Consider the following 24,833-nt stretch of genomic DNA (forward strand, 5'->3'; position numbering starts at 1 on the left):
GGAGAATCCCAAGGCGTTCCCAGGCCAGTCGAGAGACATAGTCCCTCCAACGTGTCCTGGGTCTTCCCCGGGGCCTCCTCCCGGTTGGATGTGCCCGGAACACCTCACCAGGGAGGCATCCAGGAGGCATCCTGATCAGATGCCCGAGCCACCTCATCTGACTCCTCTCGATGCGGAGGAGCAGCGGCTCTACTCTGAGCCCCTCCCGGATGACTGAGCTTCTCACCCTATCTTTAAGGGAGAGCCCAGACACCCTGCGGAGGAAACTCATTTCAGCCGCTTGTATTCGCGATCTCGTTCTTTCGGTCACTACCCATAGTTCATGACCATAGGTGAGGGTAGGAACATAGATCGACTGGTAAATTGAGATCGACTGGTAAATTGAGATCGACTGGTAACCCTTTTTCACCACGACAGACCGATGCAGCGCCCGCATTACTGCGGATGCCGCACCGATCCGCTTGTCGATCTCACACTCCATTCTTCCCTCACTCATGAACAAGACCCCGAGATACTTGAACTCCTCTACTTGGGGCAGGATCTCGCTACCAACCCTGAGAGGGCACTCCACCCTTTTCTGGCTGAGGACCATGGTCTCGGATTTGGAGATGCTGATTCTCATCCCAGCCGCTTCACACTCGGCTGCGAACCGATCCAGAGAGAGCTGAAGATCACGGCCTGATGAAGCAAACAGGACAACATCATCTGCAAAAAGCAGTGACCCAATCCTGAACCCACCAAACCGGACCCCCTCAACGCCCTGGCTGCGCCTAGAAATTCTGTCCATAAAAGTTATGAACAGAATCGGTGACAAAGGGCAGCCCTGGCGGAGTCCAACTCTCACTGGAAACGGGTTCGACTTACTGCCGGCAATGCGGACCAGGCTCTGGCACCGATCGTACAGGGACCGAACAGCCCTTATCAGGGGGGCCGGTACCCCATACTCTCGGAGTACCCCCCACAGGATTCCCGGGACACGGTCGAATGCCTTTTCCAAGTCCACAAAACACATGTAGACTGGTTGGGCAAACTCCCATGCACCCTCCAGGACCCTGCTAAGGGTATAGAGCTGGTCCATTGTTCCGCGACCAGGACGAAAACCACACTGTTCCTCCTGAATCCGAGGCTCGACTATCCGACGGACCCTCCTCTCCAGGACCCCTGAATAGACTTTTCCAGGGAGGCTGAGGAGTGTGATCCCTCTGTAGTTGGAACACACCCTCCGATCCCCCTTCTTAAAGAGGGGGACTACTTCTTTATTTCCCCTATGTAATTTCTTACCGCCATATCACTAAGGGTGGGGTATCGCTTTTTTTAATTATATCTATATAGTTTTGGGTTATGTAACATGCCGCAGTTACAAAAAAACTTATTCCAACAAGGGAGCTATCTCCCCCTGCTGGATTCATCACGTTTATTGATGGCGGTACAGTTTATAAGTGTAATAACACAGCTGAACAACAATGGAGCATGTGAGTGGCTCCTTACAGAACAAGACGACCAACAGAACACGTCAATCACACAAAGCATTTCAAAATCAGAGTCTCCTCATGTACTGTGACAATGCTGACAAGTTGCACCAGTCTCACCATCAGTGTGACCTGACAATCCATAATGCAAATGATCAGGTACAGAGCCAGCGGCAGGGGAGCCTATAAAAACAGCAAGACTGCAAAGTCACAACAGAATTCCAACTAGTGCAGCAACAGTGAGCAGTCCTATGAAGGACAGAGAGCCACCTAAAAGAGCCACATAAAGAGCATTTTGATCCATTCTGGCATCCAGTGCTGGTGCTACGTTGTGCTCTTTATAGTCGTTTGGCACACACAGCAGTCAAAGTTCTGTTGCCAAAGCCTCATGGAGCTGATCCTCTCATGCTTTGTTTCAAACTGTAGAGCACCCAGCCACAGGCTTTTGAGCCCCTCCATATTTGTCTGATGCCACACCAGAGTAGCAGAGAGTCCACAGTTGATTGTCAAGTCAGCACCATAGCCAGCCCTGTGAGTAGACATCAGTCCCGTGGTAGCCATCTGGTATTTTTCAGGAGTTCTTTCTCATTCCTCTCTTTCAAACTGTACAGAGCCAGATTCCATTATCAATGTCTGAATTGTTCTGAATCTCTCTGATCCTTGCCTGTCTGGCATCAAATCATCAAGTTTTATAGGACCACTGATGTGAATATCCAATATTTGATAAACACAATTCCTTATTCTGTAAAAGCTGAATAAAGATTGAGACTGGTCATGTGACTCGTTGAGCGTTTCACAGCCAAAGGGAGGAATGTCACCGCTGACAACATGTCCACAAAACTCTCCATGGAACTCAAGCTACTTGCTAAAAAGACAAGCCTACCATAGCCAAAGTGAGATGTGAGCTGCCACCCCACTGAGAAAGACAACATGTGAGGTGGGCAAGGCGGCCCACACCAGTAAAGAGCACAAGCTGAGCCAGGTGGGAAGACACACAAAATACAACAGAGGAAAGGTGTGTGATGTTATCTCAGCTCTTGATCTGCAGATTCAGTCCACAGACCGAGTATGTCACCAATATTTGAGGAGTGTTGGGTTTGGTGAGGATTTCACAGATATGATCAGGCTCTTGTACACTAAAGTTTTTGGTGTTTTAAACGTTAACGGCACTTTCGGTGTAGAAACAAATTTGACAAGGTTGTGCCTTGTCTGCCATGCTGTACGCTTTGTCCATCGAGCCTCTTCTCTGCCAGATCAGTCGCAGACTGCAGGGTGTGACGCTGATGATGTTCTCTTTTTTGTTACATCTAACGCTGACATTGAAGTATTAGTCTTGTGTCAATGAGCATGTGAGACTATTTCTTTATCAAAAATCACCTGGGCCAAGAGTAAGGCGTTCATACTCAGCTCCTCAACGTCATGTCCGCTGCCACATCTTACGTAGAACAGAAAGCGTTTCTGACACCTTGTGGTCTTGATGGGTGCTGAGGGGTGGACAGCAGTAACTGGGATTGACTTTTAGATAAAGGAGCCACTCGACTCAACAAATGGAAGTGGACTCTAAAAAAAGTAGACAAGTGATTGTGATCTGATAGCCTCAATGCTTTGGCACAAACCTGCGAGTGAGGACCCTTCACCTGGACTGTTATGGAGGATCCACAAATTGCTGGTCAGTTTCTATTGGGATGACCTACACTGGATAAAGCAAATGGTGCAGTAGTAGCACTGCTACCTCACAGTAAGAAAATCATGAGTTCAAGTCTCAGGTTCTCACTGCGTGGAGAGCGCTTTGAGTAGTGAAAAAAGCACTATATAAATGTAAAGATTAATTATTATTAGTTAAATGCACTCTTCTTACATTTGGAAGAAGGCAGTCAGGGTTATGGATGTCATTTGAAATGTTTCTCAGTTTAGACTTCAGGTGCTGCAGAGACTCTTAGTCTGTTTCTTACCCCTGAGCTGGCGTTGGGCTCCTCTCTCCATCTGAGAGGCTTTGGTTTTGACAGGCATCTAATAGTCATAAACAGACACAAAACGGACCTCTCCAGCTTACGTAACTTGTTACAGCAGGGGTCTGTTTTTAAGATGAACTTTGTGACATCTGGTTGGCTACTTGATGACCTTTTCATGTTTAATTCTATTTTTCATGTCCTCTTTTATCCAGTGATAGTTTGGTTAACATACTCATTAAACACTGAATATTAAAACTGTTCCAAATTTATAATGACAGCAGAAAAAGTTTTATTGACCCCTCAGTTTTGGGGGTCAAAGCAGTTAGGATGATTCTTCTATGTGGCCTGAGGTTCACACTGGCCTTCAGTTCAGATGAAGTCTGACATGTCCAGCTCTGCTCGTGGTCATCATGTCACCTACTGAGACCCCCAGGCTGGCTGCCTGCCTGTCTGTGTATTTAAAGAAACAACACAGTGGGGTCTCATTTTGGAAGGAAATAAAAAATTGAAGAGGACCTGAAGTCAAATGTACAATGTGGACACTGAGCTGAGAAACTCCTGACCTGGTGACAACGAGGAATATGAAGTGAAGGATTATGGGAGAAATGATGAAAATGAATGGGACTGAGGTGACAAGTCCAGTGTGACATTTCCTGACCTGAATGATTAGATGGGTTATTCCTGTCACTCATCACACAGGTGTCACTTGGTGTCTTGTTCCTGGTATTTTTAATTTTTACTGACATATCTGACTAACGTGCAGCACGTCGCCGCTCTCTGCTGCTATGACAAACACGAATAGATTACAATGGAGAAGATCATTGGATTGAATTTGATGGAGTAGAAGACGCCAATCCCCCCACATCTCACCTGTTTCTGACCTCTCCAGTGGTGTGTTAGTGCCCCCTTGAGGCATTGCAAGTGACAAATGACACAGGAGGTGACGTCAGGTCAGTCATCTCTCAGATCAACTGAACCAAAGGACACAAGGCGCTGGTGTGGGACCTGAGAGGAGACATCACTGAGCAGTAGCACTGGTGATCGGGGACATCTTTAGGATTGTCCTGAATACACCAAACTAGAAGGACGTCAGCAGAGCTGAGCCTAAGCCCCTTCTCATCTCCCAGTGGTCTTCTTCACCCCGCAGGCCTTATGTGGTCCTTGTTGAAGTTCCTGCTTCACTTCTCCTCCTCCTCCTCCTCCTTACTTATCTTCTTATCCTGCTGGAATCAACAATACTGGGGGACCGCTGGTGTGGACATTTTGCAACATGACTGACAGAAACTGGCAGCAAGACTCTGAGACCCCTAGAGTGGCAGCAAAAAGAGAGAACGAGAAAGTCGTCCTTTAGAGAGCCTTCCGTCTGTGTCTCGTCTTCATGCCACGTTTGTCCCTCCACATTGTCCTCTTCTTCTCCTCCATACAATCCCAGTGTCGTCTTCTTAACCTTCATCTCTAAACGTGTCTCACTCCTTCAGGAGACCCTGGCAGATCAAAGTATTTTCTTCTGCTCTTCCTGCTTTTCTCTGAGTTTTTGTTTCATTCCCAAGATGCTCTTTCTTCTGCTGTGCTCAGTGCTTCACTGTTGTCACGGATGTCACGAAGACTCAGGCTTTGTCACAGTGTCACTTATTTATTGTCCTGTTGTCCTCTCTGTCTCTCTGTCTCTCTGTCTGTCTGTCTCTCCTCCTGTCCTCACTTATCTCTCTTTGTCTCCACAGGCTCAGGTCATGTCGTCTCACTGCCAGATGTTGCTCAGCTCTCTCCTCAGCTCTCTCTGCTCACAACTCACGGCTGACTGAATTGTGGATGGGCAACAACAACATGGAGGACTCAGGAGTGGAGCAGCTGTGTGAGGGGATCAGGAATCCAAACTGTAAACTGGAGACACTGGAGTGAGTAGTAAACACTGAATTTGTGTGCATGTGTGTGTGCGTGTGTGTGTGTGTGTGTTTGTTGAGTTCTGTGTGTTCCCACTTTATCACTGTGACTGTCAAACCCAAGCGCCGTGTTATTCTCCTGTGTATTTTGTCCTAAAGTGCTCTCCATAGTGCAAAATGTCCCACAGGTGTAAACTGCAGGAAGGGCAGACGTGTTTTCTCAGGTTGATTTCATAAAGACATTGGCTGAGTGAGTTCCATGTGTGTTCATCTCGATAACACATCACAGACACCAAAGATAATAAGAAACAACTGAACAGAGGAGAAAATGGAGATGTGAGAGAAGACCACCTGAGTTCAAGTTTAAGATGACACAGACAGAAGTGACAAGCCAAAAGCATCCAGGGATTGGCGACTATTTGAGTGAAAACACAGCAGTTAATGAAAGAGATGAGAAGAGGACAGCTGGACGTATTCAAGATAACATAAAGGACACAAACACTCAAATGTCACCTCTTTATGAAGGAGCTTTGAGGACCACCCTCTCTGAATAAGCTGGTGCAGTACGTGACGTCAGGCCGAGGCTTCAAGGCAGGCATCCTGAGCACATGGTGCACGGCAGACCCTCACGATTGTCCCCTTCACTCAGGTGACTTTCTTTTCATGAGGACACTAAAGATGTCCCCTCACTGACTGTGACATGTGTTGAACCCGAGTCTCTGTGGCCTGTAGACACACTAAGGCTGTGTGCTGTATGAGCCAATCAGTGATCAGAGTTCAGCAAATGTTACAAACTTCAGGAAAAAATGACTGACCTGCGGCATTATGGGATAGGAGGAGTGGGCAACATTAAAGGAGATGGAAATGGAGGAGTTATTATGGGATATGAGAGAACAGGAGGAGTGGAAAACAAAAAGGACCAGCAAATGTGCAGTCAGGAAAAAAGGACAAGAATAAGAAGGGAGAGCTGGAAATGAAGAAGAAGGTAGTAGTGCTAACCCTGGAAGGACTCCATTTCCCAGCAGCCTCAAAGGATGTTGCCATCACTGGATGTTTGAAATGGGAGCAGGGGCTGCTGGGGACAAGAAGGGCCAGCAGAAAACTTGAAAGGGGGCTGGCGAAGCAGCAAGGTGTTGTTTCTGTGTATCCTGTGTGTCCCATCCAATGTAACCACTGTGAAGTCATTAATACCAAGGACCGTCACCACTGAGCTGCTTGTCCTTGTCCCATCTCGCTCCTCGTTCTTCAAATCTCGTCGTGTCCTTCGATTTCATCCAAAAGTGTGAAGTCAAAGTCACTGATGGGCTTTGGCTTACAGCTGTGATTTGAACTCACGTCCTCTGATTTGATGTCATTTAACGTTTTCTCTGAATATTTACTGACTGACTTGTCACAGCACATTCATCCTCATCATCATTTTCTCGAATGTTATTCATATTTTCAGTTCAGTTCCCTTTATTGTCACTCTTGTCTTTATGTCACTCAAACTCCTGTGATCTCCTTGCTGTGTCTGTGTCCAGGTGGTCAGTGAATGTGACACAATGAGTCAGCGGTGGGATTTTAACTGCCGTCACTGTGGTGGTCAGGCCTGTCCCTGAGCCACTGGGCTACACTGTCTGAGGTGAAACGTGAGCTTTGACAGAGCAGATGGCCGAGTTGTGTTCCTTTTGGTGAAGGTTTGAGATTTCAAAGCTTGTGAAAGTTTTGCCATATTTAGCCCACCCACTTGCTGTCCATTGGCCTGTCCTGCCTTATTTATTGACAAAGATGGCAAATGAAATCACAAAGAGATGAGCTGCTGATGTCAACAAGAAGGGGACAAAGATGGCAGTCATGTGACCCCCAAATGTGGCAGATCTGTGCATTTCTAATGCCCAAGAAGAAGTTCAAATACAAAGAGGAAAGAATCAGAAGACCCTAAACAGTCCAGTAATTGTCTGAGAGGAGCTCAGGGTCATCTGGAACTCAGCAGCTCAGCTCATTGCCATCGGTCTGTGAAGATCAGGAAACAAATCCAAAGAACAAGAACAGCCCATAATAAACAAACAAAATGTGACAAATATGATGAGAACATCAAATAAGTGTCTGTTCATAGCCCAGTCCCACATCATGCACACAAATCCTTCTGAAGGCTCAAGTGAAGCCCCCCATGGCAGCCTGTTTGAGGGTCCTGCTTCTCGAGGTCCAACCACATGAACCTCACAGTCTGATGGCCAACGTGATCTGTGATTCTCTCAATGCTGTCCTCAGGTCAGACTAACAGATGTCAGTATTCTGGAGTACACACACACACACACACTCCACATAAATGTCACATTATTTAATAAAGGACACTGCAGACCACCCGTCACCACCATCTCCCCCAAAGCCACTAAGCCCTTGTGTGCTCCTCGACACCTCGGCAGACCAGCAGCTGCTGTTGTTTCCAGTTTGACAGTCCAGTTCACTTCCTGTGGCCTCAAGTGTCCATCACAATCACCAGCACTTTCAATTAGTTTCTGATTTCAGTTGTCCCACCTTCTGACCCTTAGTGACAAAGTGACATTTGCTCAGCCCCTCTTTGACGTCAATTTTTCTGCTCCTGAATCTGTCCTTATTGTAGATGTTGGTTTCTGGACTAGGGGTTCTGGGAAGGAGTCGGTCAAGTGGGCCTTTCAGCTCTCTGCCCAGCGCAACCAAAGCAGGCGTCTCACCTGTGGCTTCATGCACCACGGTGTTCAGGGCAAACCGGAGCTTGGGGAGCCATTTATCCCAGTCTTGATGGTGTTCACCCACATAGGAGGCAATCATACTCTTCAGGGTCCGGTTCACTCTCTCCGTCATATTGGCCTGGGGATGGTAAGCTGTTGTCAGGCTTTTCTTCACTCCCCAGGCTGTATAAAATTCATCCAATACAGAGCTCGTGAACTGCTGACCCCGGTCTGAAACGTTCTTCAGGGTGGAGCATATTTTGTTGGTCCTGGCATCCGTTAATGTGAACAGCTCCACCCACTTCGAAAAATAATCAATTACCACCATCAGGATGGTCTTCCTCAAGCTGGTAACAGGAAATGGCCCCATCAGGTCGACTCCCAAAGTCTCCCCTGGTCCATCAGTGATTGTTGATTGTAGAAATTTTGCCAGTTTACCAGGTGGGTTTTTGATCTTCTGGCAAGTTAAGCACTTCTTCACATGGTGGCAAACGTCTTTCTGGACAGACGGCCACCATGCCACCCCCAAGATCTTCAACAGAGTCTTCGTCCTTCCAAGGTGACTGCTCAAAGGGCTGTCATGATAATGATTCAGGAAGTCGGGGATGAGCCCCTCTGGGACCACTAGTTGGTGTTGTAGACCCTCAAGGGAGGATGGAGTGGTCCTGTACAGAACCCCCTGGAGATCCACAAGGTGTACCCGGTCGGTGCGCTGCTGCTCCAGTCCCTCCCTGATGTTTTGGCAGAACAGACTGGCGGCTTGTGCTTGTGCCAGATCTTGCAGGCTTTTTGGAAAAGGGAGGACCATCTTCTTTGCCTCTGCCAAACACACCATTCTCGGTGGCTCTGACGCCCTGTACAGAGCATCAGGCATGATATTGCCACAGCCCTTCCGATAGGTCACCTTGAAAGTAAAGTTTTGGAAGTGGAGTACCCACCTGGTTAGTCGGGAGGAGGTCTTCAGGTAGTTAAACACCCAGGTCAGAGCGTGATGGTCCGTGTACACTTCAAACTCAACCTCCTCCAGATAGTGTCTCCATTTTTCCACAGCCCACACAACGGCCAAACATTCTTTTTCAGCCGTCGAATAATTCAGCTCAGTGCAGTGCAATGCTCGAGAGGCATATGTGATGACATGTTCTTGACTTTTTGAGTGAGCACGGCACCAAGCCCCAGGTTGCTGGAATTGGTTTGTACCTGGAATGTGAGCTGTGGATCTGGCTGGGCCAGAACAGGTGGCTTTGAAAGATGGATCTTGAGTTGCTCGACCACGTCCTGGCACTCTTTCGTCAACTCCCATTGGGCATCTTTTATTCTTAAGTAATTCAAGGGAGCCGCTATATCAGCCAACATGGGGATGAACTTGTGATACCACCCCACCAACCCAAGGAAATGTTGTAGCGATTTCAAATCTGTGGGTGTGGGGTAGTCCTGGATGGCCAAGGTCTTCTTGGGGTCTACAGCGACCCCCTCCGATGAAAGAATGTGCCAGAGGAAGCGGATGTGGAGTTGAATGAAGGTACATTTTTTTGTGTTCAGCGTGAGGTGCACTTGATGGAATCGTTAGAAGATGGTGTCCAAGTCCTGCAGATGTTGTTTAATAGAAGGGGAGTAAACAATGACGTTGTAGATATAAACAAAGCAGATCTTGCCTATCAACCCCCTCAGTACTTGTTCCATGAGCCACTGGAAGGTGGCACCAGCATTTTTAACCCCAAAAGGCATGACTTTGAATTGGAACAAGCCTTCCGGGGTGATGACTGCCATCTTCTTCTTACTCCCCTCCTGCCAGTAGCCACAGCGGAGGTCCAGTGTGCTGAAAACTGCAGCTCCATGCAGCGACCCCAGAATCTCATGAACCAGGGGCATGGGATATGCGTCCAGGCTCATCTTTGTGTTAACCCCCCTGTAGTCCACACAGAAACGATAGGTGTCATCGGGTTACAGGGGACGCCCAGGAGGAGGAAGATAGCTCAATTATTCCCTCAGCGAGCATTCAATCCAGGTGTTCCTTAACACTAGAATTACCAGAGTCTACGAAAAAACACATCCACCCACCCCGCACAGTTTTCTCAGCTCAAGTCTGTTTACCTGCATGTTAGTTGCTTAGAGTTGTATAGAGTGAGAAGTCAAGCAAAATGACACCTTTTATAAATACTATATCGTTATTTGTAACACTTGCATTTCATGTGTGTTCCATGTCTAAAACGATCTATTTACACATCGTTAAAACAGAAACGTTTTTCATGTTTTGGTAATAATTGACAAACTGTAGACATGAAGTGTATAATGTGTGAAGCCTGAATTCCAAATATCAAAGAAACACTTTCACAAAAGATACAAATATAACAGAACAAGTGTGCTTCTATTCAAGAATATAACTGCAAAAAACAACCCACGTTAGGGTGTGACATTGACACACATTTGCTATGACAGCTTTGGTGCCGCAACGGTATCAACTGTTGACTGGTAATCAAAGCTTCATGGGTTCGATCCCGGACAAGTCCGTTTTGAGAAGTGAGCTGCTCGTATTCTTACTATTTTAGAATAAAAACATACATTTGATTCCAGTCTGTAACAGCCGGTTAAGAATGTACGTTTGCTATCGCTGTACTTTGTATATGTACATGGGAAGCTCTGCAGTCTACTTGTGACTTTATGCTGTAAGAAATAAGTAAATAAATAAAGGTAAACAGGTAAATAACATTCGATCTGGCTTTTATGTAAGTAGCATATAAATGTTAATGTTTTGGGCACATGCACCATCCTTTGTATATAAGAGCCAGATCGAATGTTATTTACCTATTTACCTTTATTTATTTACTTACTTCCTACAGCGTAAAGTCACGAGTGCAGAGCTTTCCATGTACATATACAAATTACAGCGATGGCAAAAATGCATTCTTGATCCGATGTAGAACCATCGTCATGATTTGAGTTTACCTCTGTTACAGTGCGTCTATGTGAAAACAGCAGTGTCAAATACAGGGTGGGGGGAGTTGGGATCGTGAACATGGCTGAGAGAATAAAACTGAATAAAAAAAAACAAAGTTAACCTTTACAAGTATCATAAATTACACCGGCTGTTACGGACTGAAATCAAATGTATGTTTTTATTCTAAAACAGTAAGAATATGAGCAGCTCACTTCTCAAAACAGACTCGTCCAGGATCAAACCCGTGAAGCTTTGATTACCAGTCAACAGTTGATACCGTTGTGCCACCAAAGCTGTAGTAGCAAATGTGCGTCAATGTTGCATCCTAACGCGAGTTTGTTTTTCTGCAGTTATATTCTTGAATAGAAGCGCACTTGTTCTGTTATATTTGTACCTTTTGTGAAAGTGTTTCTTTGATATATGGAATTCAGGCTTCACACATTATACACTGTTATATACTGTTCTGTTTTAATGATGTGTTTACATAGATCGTTGTAGACACGGAACACACATGAAATGCAAGTGTTCCAAATAACGATATAGTATTTACAAAAGGTGTCATTTTGCTTGACTTCTCACTCTATACAACTCTAAGCAACTGACACGCAGGTAAACAGACTTGAGCTGAGAAAACTTTGCGGGGTGGGGGGATGTGATAGTAGACTCTTTGCTGTTTGCTGCTTATCCACACATTAACAGGACAAAAGACACTGAAGGAGATGTGTGAAGCGTTTTAAGGTGGGACGGATCGACAAGTTTTTTCGTAGGCTCTGGTAATTCTAGTGTTAATTATGCCCTTCTTCAGTGGACAAAAGCGGTAGGCTTGGTGCCTTACTGGAATTTCGTCCGAGGTGTGGATCACGTGGGTAACCCCACGGGCGACTCCTAATTTTTCAGTCCACACCTTGGCCCTTTTCTTCAGCATCGGCCTTACCTCTTCAGGCTGTTCTCCACAGGGGCTGCCACTGAGGTTCTTGCGTCACTCCACACTGCCACGTTGAAACCAATGAATTTTGAGCCCAGATCTTCTTTTGATTTATGAATGAATTCACATACCCCTTCCCCTGAGACTGAGATGGATGGTCATCCTCAAGATGGTCAAAGAATCCAGCCCAAGGAGTAACGGGACAGACCGGTTCCGGTCATCCAGGACATAGGTGTCCATCTCCCAGGTGGTGGAGAGAACACTGTACCTCAAGGGAATTTGCCCAGGGCCCTGTGTTCACTCCCATCTGCCAATATGAATCGTGCAGACGGGGCAGATGTTAAATTGTCTGATGGTCAGCTAATCTTCTTCCAGATACTGTTACGTATTAAGGTGTGCTGACTCCCTGTGTCCACCACCGCATCCACCTGTCACCCCTGCAGCTTCACTGGGATGATCAGGAGGGACGTACTCGATTGCATAATTGTGAGATCAGCTTCCGATGGGCAAGGCTTGGCTCGCTGGGGTTTTAGGGACTGGGTTTCTCGTGTACTGGCTTGTACCTTATTCCATTATGTTTTAGAGGTTCCCCAGTCCCTATCCACTTGCAAGCCCACCTTCACCAGGTCTTCCACCGACCCCACAACCCCTCTGAGACCCCCAGCTAACCGCGGGTTGCAGGCATTCAGGATGCGGCGGACCACCTCTTCTTCAGACATAGCTGGCCACCACTTCAAATGAAGGCAGCACACCACCAAAGCGGTTGCATTAAATACATGTCAATGTTGCACCCTAACGCGGGTTCTTTTTCTTCAGTTATATTCTTTAATAAAAGCACACTTGTGTTGTTATACTTGAACCTTTTGTGAAAGTGTTTCTTTGACATTTGGACTTCAGCCTTCACACATTATACACTTCATGCCTACATTTTGTCAATTATTACTAAAACATGACAAACATTTCTGTTTTAACGATGTGATTACATAGATTGTTGTAGACACAGAACACACATGAAATGCATCTGTTCCAAATGACGATATAGTATTTACTCTAGTCTATACAATTCTAAACAACTAACATGCAGGTAAACAGACTTGAGCTGAGAGAACTTTGTGCCCTTTCTGCGGCGGTGGGGGGATAGAATAGCAGGCTGCTTGTCTTGATCGGCACGTTTACAAGACAAAAGAAACTGATGGAGAGGTGAGAAGGGATTTAAGGTGGGCCGGATTTATAAGTTTTTTCATAGGCTTTGGTAATTCTAGTGTTAATATCACACAAGTTATTGATATTGTCACAGAGTCACACTCTTTGGATTTATTTAATAACGTGTGTTATTTTTTTTGTTTGCCCATGAGAGAATTACTTTGGCTATAAGACTGTGATGTTTATGTGGTTCGAACATTCTACCTCGAGAATCAGGACCCTCAAACGGGCTGCCATGGGGGGATTCACTTGTGTCTTCAGAACTAAAAGGATTTCCTTGTGAGTTAGGACTCAGCTATGAAGAGACGATTGTTTGTTTTTTTTCACATTCTTTCATATTCTGTCTGTTTATTATGGGATGTGTTGTTGTTTATCTGATTTGTTTCCTGATCTTCACAGGTGAGTTAATGCTGGTGGTCCGGACTGCTGAATTCCTGATGACTCTCGTCCTTTTCTGAGCCCCTGACGTGTTCCTCTTGTGATCTTCTGATTCTTTTATCTTTCAGTGGCCCATCTGCTGTTCTTCTTCTCTTTTTATTCTTTAATTCTTCGTGTGGTTTGATGTCACTGAGATGTAAATTGTGTCACTTCCAACATCTACCAGCAGGTGGCAATGCTAGCAGGTCACTCTGCCATTTTGCTCCTCCATTAATTTGTTCAAATCAGTTGAACTGAATGGGCAGCTGAGGGCAGAGGAGAGCTGGGAGTGGACAGCAGTGGTCAACAGTAATGGGGGGTCACTTCACAGTTCACTCAGACCACCTCTGTTCCCAAGGGACTGGACTTTGGTATGCTGAGTGTCCATTCAGAGCTCGTCCACTGGCTTTATTACAAATTAGTAGAGAAATAAGAACACTGAGGTCACCAGCAGTAAGGTCTTTAGTGGACTGAGGTCAGCTGGTCAGTGGCACCGGTCAGCATGTGACTGTGAGTGTCAGAAGTGTCACATGTCAGCCCTGTCCATTATGTCACTGATCACACAGACAGTCCAGTCTTTGCCACAATAAACAGACAGAGTGTCCTCATTGTCTAAGAGGTCTGACATCAGGAGAGCCCACCATGACAGACACTCGAGTGTCACGCTCTCCGATGTCCAGCAGTGACTGGCATGTCTAACAGGAATCTGTGGATGGGGTCCTGCAAATCAGTCAAAGCCCCTCCATGTGCTGAGTCCTCAGTTACAGACACAACCCAAGGTGGTCTCTCCGCTGTCATCGGCGTTGACAAGTCTTTCTGGACCCTCAAGTGCAGGACACTGCCAGCCTCATGTTCTTCACATTCCTGTCCAGTGTCCACATGTCACTTTGAGTGACTTGTTACCAGTCAGTGTGTCAGGAAGGCAGAAGATGCTGTCAGGTATATAGCACCTTACCTTTGTCACACACATGTGCATGGGAGGCAGCTAAAGGGCTTGAGTAAGGGCAATTCCGAGTCATACCAGGATGTGGCAGAATGCAGTGACTCTTTTTCTCCCTTTCCTGTAGACCAAGCATGAGAGATTCCACCTGGCTCTCTTGACGTCATTTCCGGGACAGAGCCTATGGAAGGAGACCTTGCCGGCTCCGGCCCCTGTGATGTCACGTCCGGGCTCGAACCTATGGCTGAAGACCTTCCTGAGCCTGGCCCCTTTGATCTCACTTCCTGCCTCCCCCTTTAAATGCCTCCACCTTTTCCCTATTCCCTCAGTTCTGTTTTGGACTCGGTTTTGTATTCATTTGAGCAACTTTGCAACCAGGAAATCAATTATACGGGTGGCTGCCCCAAACCTTTCTATGAGTCAGAGTCAAGTTTGTGACACCTTATAAGGACAGCGGTGGTCTCAGGGTCAAAGTGCATTTCAGTGAAGACGGCGCAGTCATTGAGCCCTTGTGCTGTGTGTCCTTCTGTCTGTCTGTCTGTCCTCACTCATCTCTCTTCTTCTCCACAGGTTGTGGTCTTGTGGTCTCACCTCTGCCTGCTGCTCAGCTCTCTCCTTGGTCCTTTTGTCTCCAAACTCACAGCTGACATATCTGAGTCTGAGCTACAACAACCTGGGAGATTCAGGGGCTCTTCAGCTGAGTAGGGGGCTCAGGAGTGACAACTGTAAATTAGAGACACTGTGGTGAGTAAAGAGGGGGGGGGTGGGGGGGTCTGAATGTGTTATTGATGGATGGGCTGATCACATGACAGCACACGGAGTGACCAGAGTGACAGTGACAAGTGGAGCTGACTGAGGTGACAGACAGGAAGGACAACAAAGATAAGGAGAGACAAACAGAGGAAGACGAGGAGGAGGGGGAGTGTGAGATGGACAAGAAAATGAAGAAATGGACAGCAGCTTAGTGTCCAGTCGGAGACAGGGGGACAAGGACACAGGGGGGATCAGGACAGCAGACAGTGTGGACAGGAGGAGAGGGGACATGACAGTCTGGGGGCTGAGGGTCATTTGGAACAAATAAGAAGGAACAGAGCAGCAGAAGGGGGGATCATTGGACATCAGGAAGAAGCATGATGAAGGGTGAGAGACGAGGAGGATATAGTGGTCAGGGGCCGCTAAGATTCACACCGTCAAGGGTGACAGTAATTTATTTATTTTAATAGAAGAGATCCCAGGAACGTCCCCAGCCTTGGATCGACCCACACACACTCACAACAGAGACCAATAAAGCACACTGGGAAAGGCAAACAATTAAGAATATAATGAAACAAAATTAACTAAATGAAAACAGTAATACCATCCCTGAACCCTTTGGCGATATTACAGTTAACATATAACACAAACACCACACATCAGTCCATGTTAACCAAACCGGATGAAATGAGTGGCGATGAGATTAAGTCCAGCGATCTGTATGTTGAAAGGGTGAAAGAAAACACAGTCCTACCAGTAGTTACTGAAAGGATGAAATCGTATGGATGGTTCAGGAGCGCTCCACTCTTCCGGAAACCAATGAATCCAGCACAGTCTTCAGTGCACAGGTAGACAGACGATCCAGACCCCAACAAACGAACACAGTCCAGGACACAATGATTAATTAAAGGTCCAATAACAGCAGGCAGCAGGCAGCACGACAGATAAACGCAACACACAACGTACCAAAACAAAACAAACTCTTTTCCTTTTACCCTCTGCCCTCCTTTTAACTACCTTTGACCACCTTTGACCCCAGCAGCTCCTGACAGGACTGCTGGGAGATGCAGTTCTTATTAAGTAGCACTGCTACAAGGAGATGAAATGATAGAAGACATGAGAGTGAGGAGGTGAAGAAGAGAAAATGAAGAGAGACGGAGCACTAGAGAGACAGACAGGAAGTGACTGCAGGGGGACAGAGGGTACAACAGCATGTCAACTGGACAGACTACCTTCTTTATGAAATGTGACGCAACCAGCAGACCTTCAGAGGATGTTGACCAATCGGTGAGTGGACTGAGTGACTAACAGGCCGGCACACACATCATGTGACTTAGATGAGCACAGACACTTAGAGGAATTCTGAGGAATCACTTAGACATCAGGGGGCGTGTCAGTGTGACAGTGCAGTGTGTGTGTGGCGCCCCCTGCTGTTTGTAACTCACAATTGTGTCTCCTCATAGGCTGATGAGTAACAGCATCAGTGAGAGTGAGAAGAGGAACCTGAGGTCACTACAGGAGGAGCTGAGGAGGTCTGGACGTCAGCTGACTATCAGTACATGAGAAGACCAGCAGTGGTAATCAGACAGACCCCTGTCAGTGACGGAGCCCCCCCATCCACCCTTCCCTAAATTTTTCTCTTTCCTCTATTTATTCTCCTCTCAGCTCTGCTCCTCATTTAATAAACTCTCTGTGTCCCCTCAGCCTGTGTGCTCCTCCTTTAATGTCACTTTTATTTTTAACACTTTGAGACCCTCAACTGGTGACAAAACTCAAGTAGACTCGGACCTGCAGACCCCCGAGTTTCACCTCTAGAGACAGTAAAGCAGTGGGGGGTCATCCTGTAAAAAGCCCACCAAGGAGCAAAGAGAGGTGGACAGTCCAGCTGTGGGGTGACAGGGGGCCTGAGGCTGTCATGACACTGGGGATGACATTGGGACAAACCCTGGACACGACGCTGGTCCATCACAGGACGCCATCAGCGCTCATCTCCATCGTCACTCGGTGTCATTTGAACCCGTGTCTGCTCCGTGTCCCCCAAGTCCTGTCTGCCACCTGCTGATTCTCCTTTGGTGACACTTTAACTCCCACGAGGCTCCGTTTTGATTTTCATTTTCTTTTTTATTCCGTCGTCTCCACTTCACAGTCCCCTCCAGTCGTGTCCTCGTAGTGAGCAGCGGCCTGAACAAGTGAGCCGTTTAAAAAGAAATAAAAGACAAGACGAGGAGAACATGGAGGAGTGTGGAGATGGGATGGACTGGCGCCGTCCAGGGTGGGGTCCTGACTTGATGTGGACAGACGGCCACCGAGGAACCACCACCTGAACTGACTGAGGGGGTTAGAAAATGAATAGACAAACAGGGGGGAATAAACTGAACTGGGAATTAAAAATGAAACTGGGAAATAAAATAATGGTGGGAGTGGGATGAGGGTCTAAAGGAAACAAGTGGGGGACCCCAGCCTGAGGGTGGGCTTCCATAGGACAGCTGGGTAAGAAAAAGAGGAACAGGGACAAGAAAACAAACAGAGAGATGAACAAGGGGGGCAAGGAGGAGAGAGTTAGAAAGTGATGGACAGTCAGTGACACGAGGGGGATGAGGACAGACAAGGATGAGGAGGAGGAGAGGAAGAGTCAAGTCGAGTCAATTTTATTTAAAGAGCTCATTTAATAACATCAGGGGTCCACCAAAGTGCTGCACAGCTTTACCATAAATACCCCAAATACACACAGTAGATACAGTAAAGAAATACTGACGGACAAGTTTAGAAAGCCAAGTCAGAAAGGTGGGCTTTAGGTGGGATTTAAAAGTGACCAGAGTTGGTGCTGACCTCCTAGATAAAGGTCGACTGCTCCAAAGCTGAGGGACAGCTACTGCAAACACACTGCCCCTCTAAGCTTAAATCGAGAACTCGGCATGACCAATAAGTTCTGGTCAGCAGACCCCCGTAACCGTGAAGAAGAGTGTGGGTGTAAGGGGTCAGTGAGATAAGAGGGAGCTAAACCATTTAGGGTCTTAAAAACCAATAAAACTCAATCCTGCAGCACACAGGATGCCAGTGTAGAGAAACTAAGACTGGGGTGATGGGATTGTGTTTGGTGGGCCTGTTAGACGCCTGGCAGCAGCGTTCTGGATGAGCTGAAGACGAGACAAGCGATGGCCGATTAAGGAGTGATGAGGTATAAGAGTCAAGATGAGACAAGACAAATGTGTGAATTGGTGTTTACAATCATCTACAGAGAGACAGACAGAAAGGGCTCGACATCCGCTAATCACCTGAGCGGACAGACACAGGCGTTAACAACGAAGGTCATCTGTTTATCACAAATCACAGCAGGATTGTCTATGAGGGGTTTACAGTCAGTGGTCAGGGGGCCGAGATGAACTGTAGGAGCACAAGTGAGGTCAGAAGGTCCAGAACACACAAGGTCTGTTTGTATGTCATGTAGACTAAGAGAATGAAGTGACCTCCATGTCTTAATGTCTTCTGGACTTTCCAATAAAGGGTTAAGAGAATTGGTTTGGATCTGCTGAGTGGAAAATACGTCAGAGTGTCATCTGTGTAGCCGTGGAGAGAAATATTGAGTTATTTAAAAATGGATACTAAGAGGAACATCTACAGTGAAATAAAGAATAGGCCGAGGATCAGGAGGAGATGCGGCCCACCCTGACTAAAAGCCTCTGCCTGTGAGGTGTGACTGAGCCAAGACAGGCGATGAGGATGTCATGGTCAGCTGGGTCAAATACTGCAGTCAGAGCGAAAAGCAACAGGACAGCCGGACCACCAGAGTGTCTTATTAAAAAGACAAGGAATGGGAGACAGCAGAGAGCGGCCAAATTTACAGAAAACGAAGAAGAAAAGCCGACGGACAACACGACAAGGGCAGACATTTGTGTTTCTAAGGTCAGTCGTCTTGTAGTAGACATTAGTGCCATCTTGACTGGCATCATCTGTAGTGTCTGTCCTGGGAGAACAGGAGATTTTCATGGACAAAAAGACTACCAGACCTTCACTCCGCTGAGCCTCAGTTCAGGTTTGAGCAGATCAGTGACACGTGTGAGTCGGTGTGAAGACATAAAGATGGACGACATCCTCAGTTATTGGTGATAAAGAGCAGCAAAGTGGAGAAGACGACGAGCGGGTGGAGAAGTGAGAAGTGACGGGCGTGGGTGGCGTGACATTCAGGTGTATTTGGTGACTCAGCTGGTTTGGATGTTGGGACATTTGAAATTTCTCTAGTCAACTCATCAAGGTGTCCATTACCACAGTTTGGCTTATTTCATATTTCATTAACAGTGAGTCACATTCACAAATCACAGCAATCACAGAATGTAATGCCGTGTAATAAGAGCAGCGGTGGAGCCAGCAGGGGGCGATTACTCCAAGCCCCACTCTAACAGGGGTCCACAAACCTTGGAATATAAAGTCTCATATAAATAATATAAATATGACAGAATGCTGTTTTGCTGTTGCTGCCATATAAACACTTCATGTCATCACCAGAGTTGCCCCCCACATGCTGTCCCACTATGGCTAAACACATGTCAGCCACATTGAAGCCCACAAAACAGTGAGAAGGAGCTCCTGGTGCTCCAGCTTTGGTTCTGCTCACACACTTATTTGGTCTAAGCCCACCAACAACTCCAGCTGGTCAAAAATGCAATGACAAAGTGGATGAAGAAGAGCACAGTGACGAGGTGGGGGATCATCTGATGAAGAAAGCGACAGCAGAAATAACACAGAAATCAGTGCAAATGATGAAGATAAAGAGAGACAGAGATGAATGTGCAGCAGGTGATGACAATGAGTGTCAGCAGCCTCGGCGGGCATTAATATGGTATTAGGGCATTGGAGGGTGCCACTGACAAGCATTAATTAGTAACGTACATACAGTGTTTTAATCCCATTTTCCGATATCACAAGGCTGAAGTCACCGTCACAGACAGCTGAAGTGATGTGAATATTCCTGTGCTGCTGTTGCTGATTTGGGGGTCTGTGGCTCACTAGATTTCAAACTTCTTAGACATCACAGTTTTCACAGAAGCTCCTGTGCCCAGCAGGGGGCGCTTGATTCCTGAGTTTGTGTTCTCTTTTAGAAATGGCAGACATACAAAAGCACAGTCTACAGTTTGGGAGTTAAACAGATTCTTTAGGTGTGGATTGATATTATTTCTGGGCGCTGTGCAAGAAATGGCCTTTTACAGAAGCTCTGTACTTCTCCCTGTTTTTCTTTTTGTTTTTATTTACTATTTACTAGTCTTATTAAAGATTAGAATAAATCTATCTTCGGGCTTGTCACTGATAGTAGACACTAGAAAATGGATAAGTCAGATTTTAACACCAGAATCCCTGAAGCCTACGAAAAAACTTGTAATCCCGGCCCACCATAAATCCCTTCGCACCTCTTCGCCAGCATCATTTGTGTTGTAAATGTGTTTATCTGCACAAGCAGCAAGCAGCCTGCTATCACATCACCCCCCCAACCTTCCAACACAGCTGAAGCTCTCCCAGCTCAGGCCTCTTTATCATGGTGTGAGGTGCCTGGATTTGTAGAGGGTAAATAATATATAATACTTTAATAAGACTTTAGTTCAAAAATCAAATAAACACATGTGCTTTTATTCAAGAAAATAACCAAAGAAAAAATAGCATTCAATTTACATGTGGCTGTCAATGAGTTACAAACCCAAGCTCAAATGTCAATCGACAGAAAGTTGATGTGGTACAGAGGTAAGAACTGCTGCCTTATAACCCAAACGGCATGGGTTTGAGACTGGGTCCACCTTGAATTGACTAGTGAGCTGCAATTATTATTACTATAATCTAATAAAAACATACATTTGATTTGAGTCTGTAAATTTTGGCTACTTGTAAAAGTTAGTGCTTGATTTTTTATTACTCAGTTTTATTCTCTCAGTGACGTTCACGTAGTACAACGAAGATTGGGACTACAAATGCATGAAGGTATGTTGCATGTTGCATCAGTGCCACAATGTTTTCTGAAATGTACTATTCAAGTCATAAAATGAATTATTCCAAATGTCACATATATCTATGTCTCTGGTTTTTTTTTTTTTTTTTTTTTTTTTTTGTCAGTGCGGCTTTGACATCATGGACCAGAAGGTGCATACTAATTCAGCATGAGCAGGAACACTCAAGAATAAAACTGAATTAAAAAATAAAATTCACACCCCACAGTCGTTCCCAGTCACGCACACCACTCACTCAAACGTCCACAGTTTGCCCAGTCCCAGTCTCGTTCATGCACAAGATCTGGTACTGTTTTCAAATAAAGAGATGGTATAACAAAACAAGTCTTTATCTGAAAACAGCATCAGATCAGGGGTTATTGTGGGAGTGTGAACGAAACTGAGAGAATAAAACTGAAGAAAATACACTAACTTTTAGAAGTACCATAAATGTACACCAGCTGTTACAGACTCAAATCAAATGTATGTTTTTATTCTATAATAGTAACAATAAAAGCAGATTACTACTTAAAACAGACACCCCGGCATTATCTTGATTACGAGTCAGCAGCTCTTACCGCTGCACCACTCAAACAGTTGTGTTAGCTTCATACCTTAATCAGATTTCGTTTTCTTTGGTTATAATCTTGAATAAAGGCGCACTTGTTGTGTTATACTTGTTGCACCTTTTGTGAAAGTGTTTATTTTATTTTTGGACTTCAGGCTTTACACATTGTATGCTTCAGACTTTCTGCCCTTTTTGCGGTGATGGAATGGTAGGATAGCAGGCTGCTTGCTGCTTGTGCTGATCAACACATTTACAACACAAAAGACGCTGACGGAGAGGTGCAATGGAATTTAAGGTGGGCCGGGATTACAAGTTTTTTTATAGGCATCAGGGATTCTAGTGTTAAGTAAAAGCTTAAATCAGTGTCTTTGCTGAGTGCTTCGATTGATCATTCCTTAGCTACAGTCCCTTAAAGGTACAAACTACTATCGCTACAGATCACAATGTCATGAGCAAACATCATAGTCCACAGGAACTCCTGTCTAATCTCATCTGTCAACCTGTCCATCACCATTGCAAATAAGAAAGGGTACCAAGCCGATCAATGATGTAATCCCACCCCCACCTCCACTGCATCCGTCACTCCTACCACAGACCTCACCACTGTCACACTGTACAACTCTCACGTACTTCTCTGACACTCCCGACTTCCTCATACAATACCACAACTCCTCTCAGTCACCCTGTCATATGCTTTCTCCAGGTCCACAAAGACGCAATGCAACTCCTTCTGGCCTTCTCTAAACTTCTCCATCAACATCCTCAGAGCAAACATTGCATCTGTGGTGCTCTTTCCTGGCATGAAACCATACTGCTGTTCACTAATCATTACCTCAATTCTTAACTGAGCTTCCACTACTCTTTCCCATAACTTCATGCTGTGGCTCATCAATTTTATCCCCCTGTAGTTACTACAGTCCTGTACATCCCCCTTATTCTTAAATATCAGCACCAGTACACTTCTTCTCCACTCCTCAGGCATCCTCTCACTTTCCAAGATTCCATTAAACAATCTGGTTAAAAACTCCACTGCCATCTCTCCTAAACACCTCCATGCTTCCAAAAGTATGTCATTGGGACCAATGGTCTTTCCATTCTTCATCCTCTTCATAGCTGTCCTTACTTCCTCCTTGTTACTCTGTTGCACTTCCTGATTCACTATCTCCACATCATCCAAACTCTTCTCTCTCTCATTTTCTTCAGTCATCAGCCTCTCAAAGTACTCTTTCCATCGGCTCAACACACTCTCCTCACTTGTGAGTACGTTTCCATCTTTATCCTTTATCACCCTAATCTGCTGCACATCTTTCCCAGCTCGGTCCCCTCTGTTTAGCCCACAGGTCCTTTTCTCCCTCCTTAGTGTCCAACCTCTCATACAACTCATGATACGCCTTTTCTTTAACCTTCGCCACCTCTCTTTTCACCTTGCGCCTTATCTCTTTGTACTGTTGTCTACTTTCTGCATCTCTGACTACCCTATTTTTTCTTTGCCATCCTCTTCCTCTGTATACTCTTCTGTACTTCCCCATTCCACTGCTAGGTTTCCTTTTCCTCCTTCCTTTGTCCAGATGTCACGCCAAGCACTCTTCTTGCTGTCACCCTTACTACATCTGCTGTAGTTTCCCAGCTGTCTGGTAAGTCTTCACTACCACCCAGTGCCTGTCTCACCTTCTCCCTAAACTCAATTTTGCAGTCTTCCTTTTTCAACTTCCATCATTTGATCCTTGGCTCTACCCTCACTCTCTTCCTCTTCTTGATCTCCAATGTCATCCTACAGACCACCATCCTATGCTGCTTAACTAAACTTTCCCCTGCCAGCACTTTGCAGTCTTCAATCTCCTTCAGATCAACTGTTCTGCATAGGATGCACCTATGTGCATCTTCCTCCACTCATAGAAGGAACAATGAAAATGTCAAGAAGCAGGCCATGCCAAGATAATCTGGAAGGTGAAAAAGTGGACACCCATTGCATTTTTACGAGGCCATCACCACAGATCTCTACAGGGTAAGAGAGACAAGTGAGGGACAGATAATTTGTGTAGTCATGAGCAGCAGCATGGTCAGAATGAGAAAATAACATTTAACAGCTTTCTATGATGGTTCTGTGAGGACTGACAGGTGGTCAAAATACAAATACTTTTGTACTGATTTGTATAATGTGTTTATATTTTCACTAATTTATATTTAACTATGTGTGCGGAGCTCTGAGTCTGTGAAATGAGGACTTCACTACTCATTACAAAGAAACATTGAATTAAAGTGAGGCATCGGGAGTGGGCAGGAAGAGGAGTATAGGGACCTAATCAAGGACTTTGTTAAATGGTGCGACTCAAACCACCTACACCTGAACACCAGCAAAACCAAGGAGCTGGTGGTGGATTTTAGGAGGACCAGACCCCTCATGGACCCCGTGATCATCAGAGGTGACTGTGTGCAGAGGGTGCAGACCTATAAATACCTGGGAGTGCAGCTGGATGATAAATTAGACTGGACTGCCAATACTGATGCACTGTGTAAGAAACGACAGAGCTGGTTATACTTCCTTAGAAGGCTGGCGTCCTTCAACATCTGCAATAAGATGCTGCAGATGTTCTATCAGACGGTTGTGGCGAGCGCCCTCTTCTACGCGGTGGTGTGCTGGGGAGGCAGCATTAAGAAGAAAGACGCCTCACGCCTGAACAAACTGGTGAGGAAGGCAAGCTCTATTGTTGGCATGGAGCTGGACAGTTTAACATCTGTGGCAGAGCGAAGGGCGCTCAGCAGGCTCCTATCAATTATGGAGAATCCACTGCATCCACTAAACAATATCATCTCCAGACAGAGGAGCAGCTTCAGCGACAGACTGCTGTCACCATCCTGCTCCACTGACAGACTGAGGAGATCGTTCCTCCACCACACTATGAGACTCTTCAATTCCACCTGGGGGGGTAAACGTTAACATTATACAAAGTTACTGTCTCTTTTTACCTGCATTGTTATTACTCTTTAATTTAATATTGTTTTTTGTATCAGTATGCTGCTGCTGGAGTATGTGAATTTCCCCTTGGGATTAATAAAGTATCTATCTATCTATCTATCTATCTATCTATCTATCTATCTATCTATCTATCTATCTATCTATCTATCTATCTA

At 45.8% G+C, this 24,833-nt stretch overlaps 1 protein-coding gene across 1 annotated transcript in view; it reads left to right on the top strand.

Annotated features, from left to right (window-relative positions):
- The window catches only part of LOC114643553 (protein NLRC5-like), a 5,922,889-nt gene that overhangs the window by 119,694 nt on the left and 5,778,362 nt on the right, over positions 1–24,833 (top strand). The window lies entirely within an intron of this gene.

The sequence above is a fragment of the Erpetoichthys calabaricus genome, chromosome 4 (genome assembly GCF_900747795.2).
Source record: "Erpetoichthys calabaricus chromosome 4, fErpCal1.3, whole genome shotgun sequence".
NCBI lineage: Eukaryota > Metazoa > Chordata > Cladistia > Polypteriformes > Polypteridae > Erpetoichthys > Erpetoichthys calabaricus.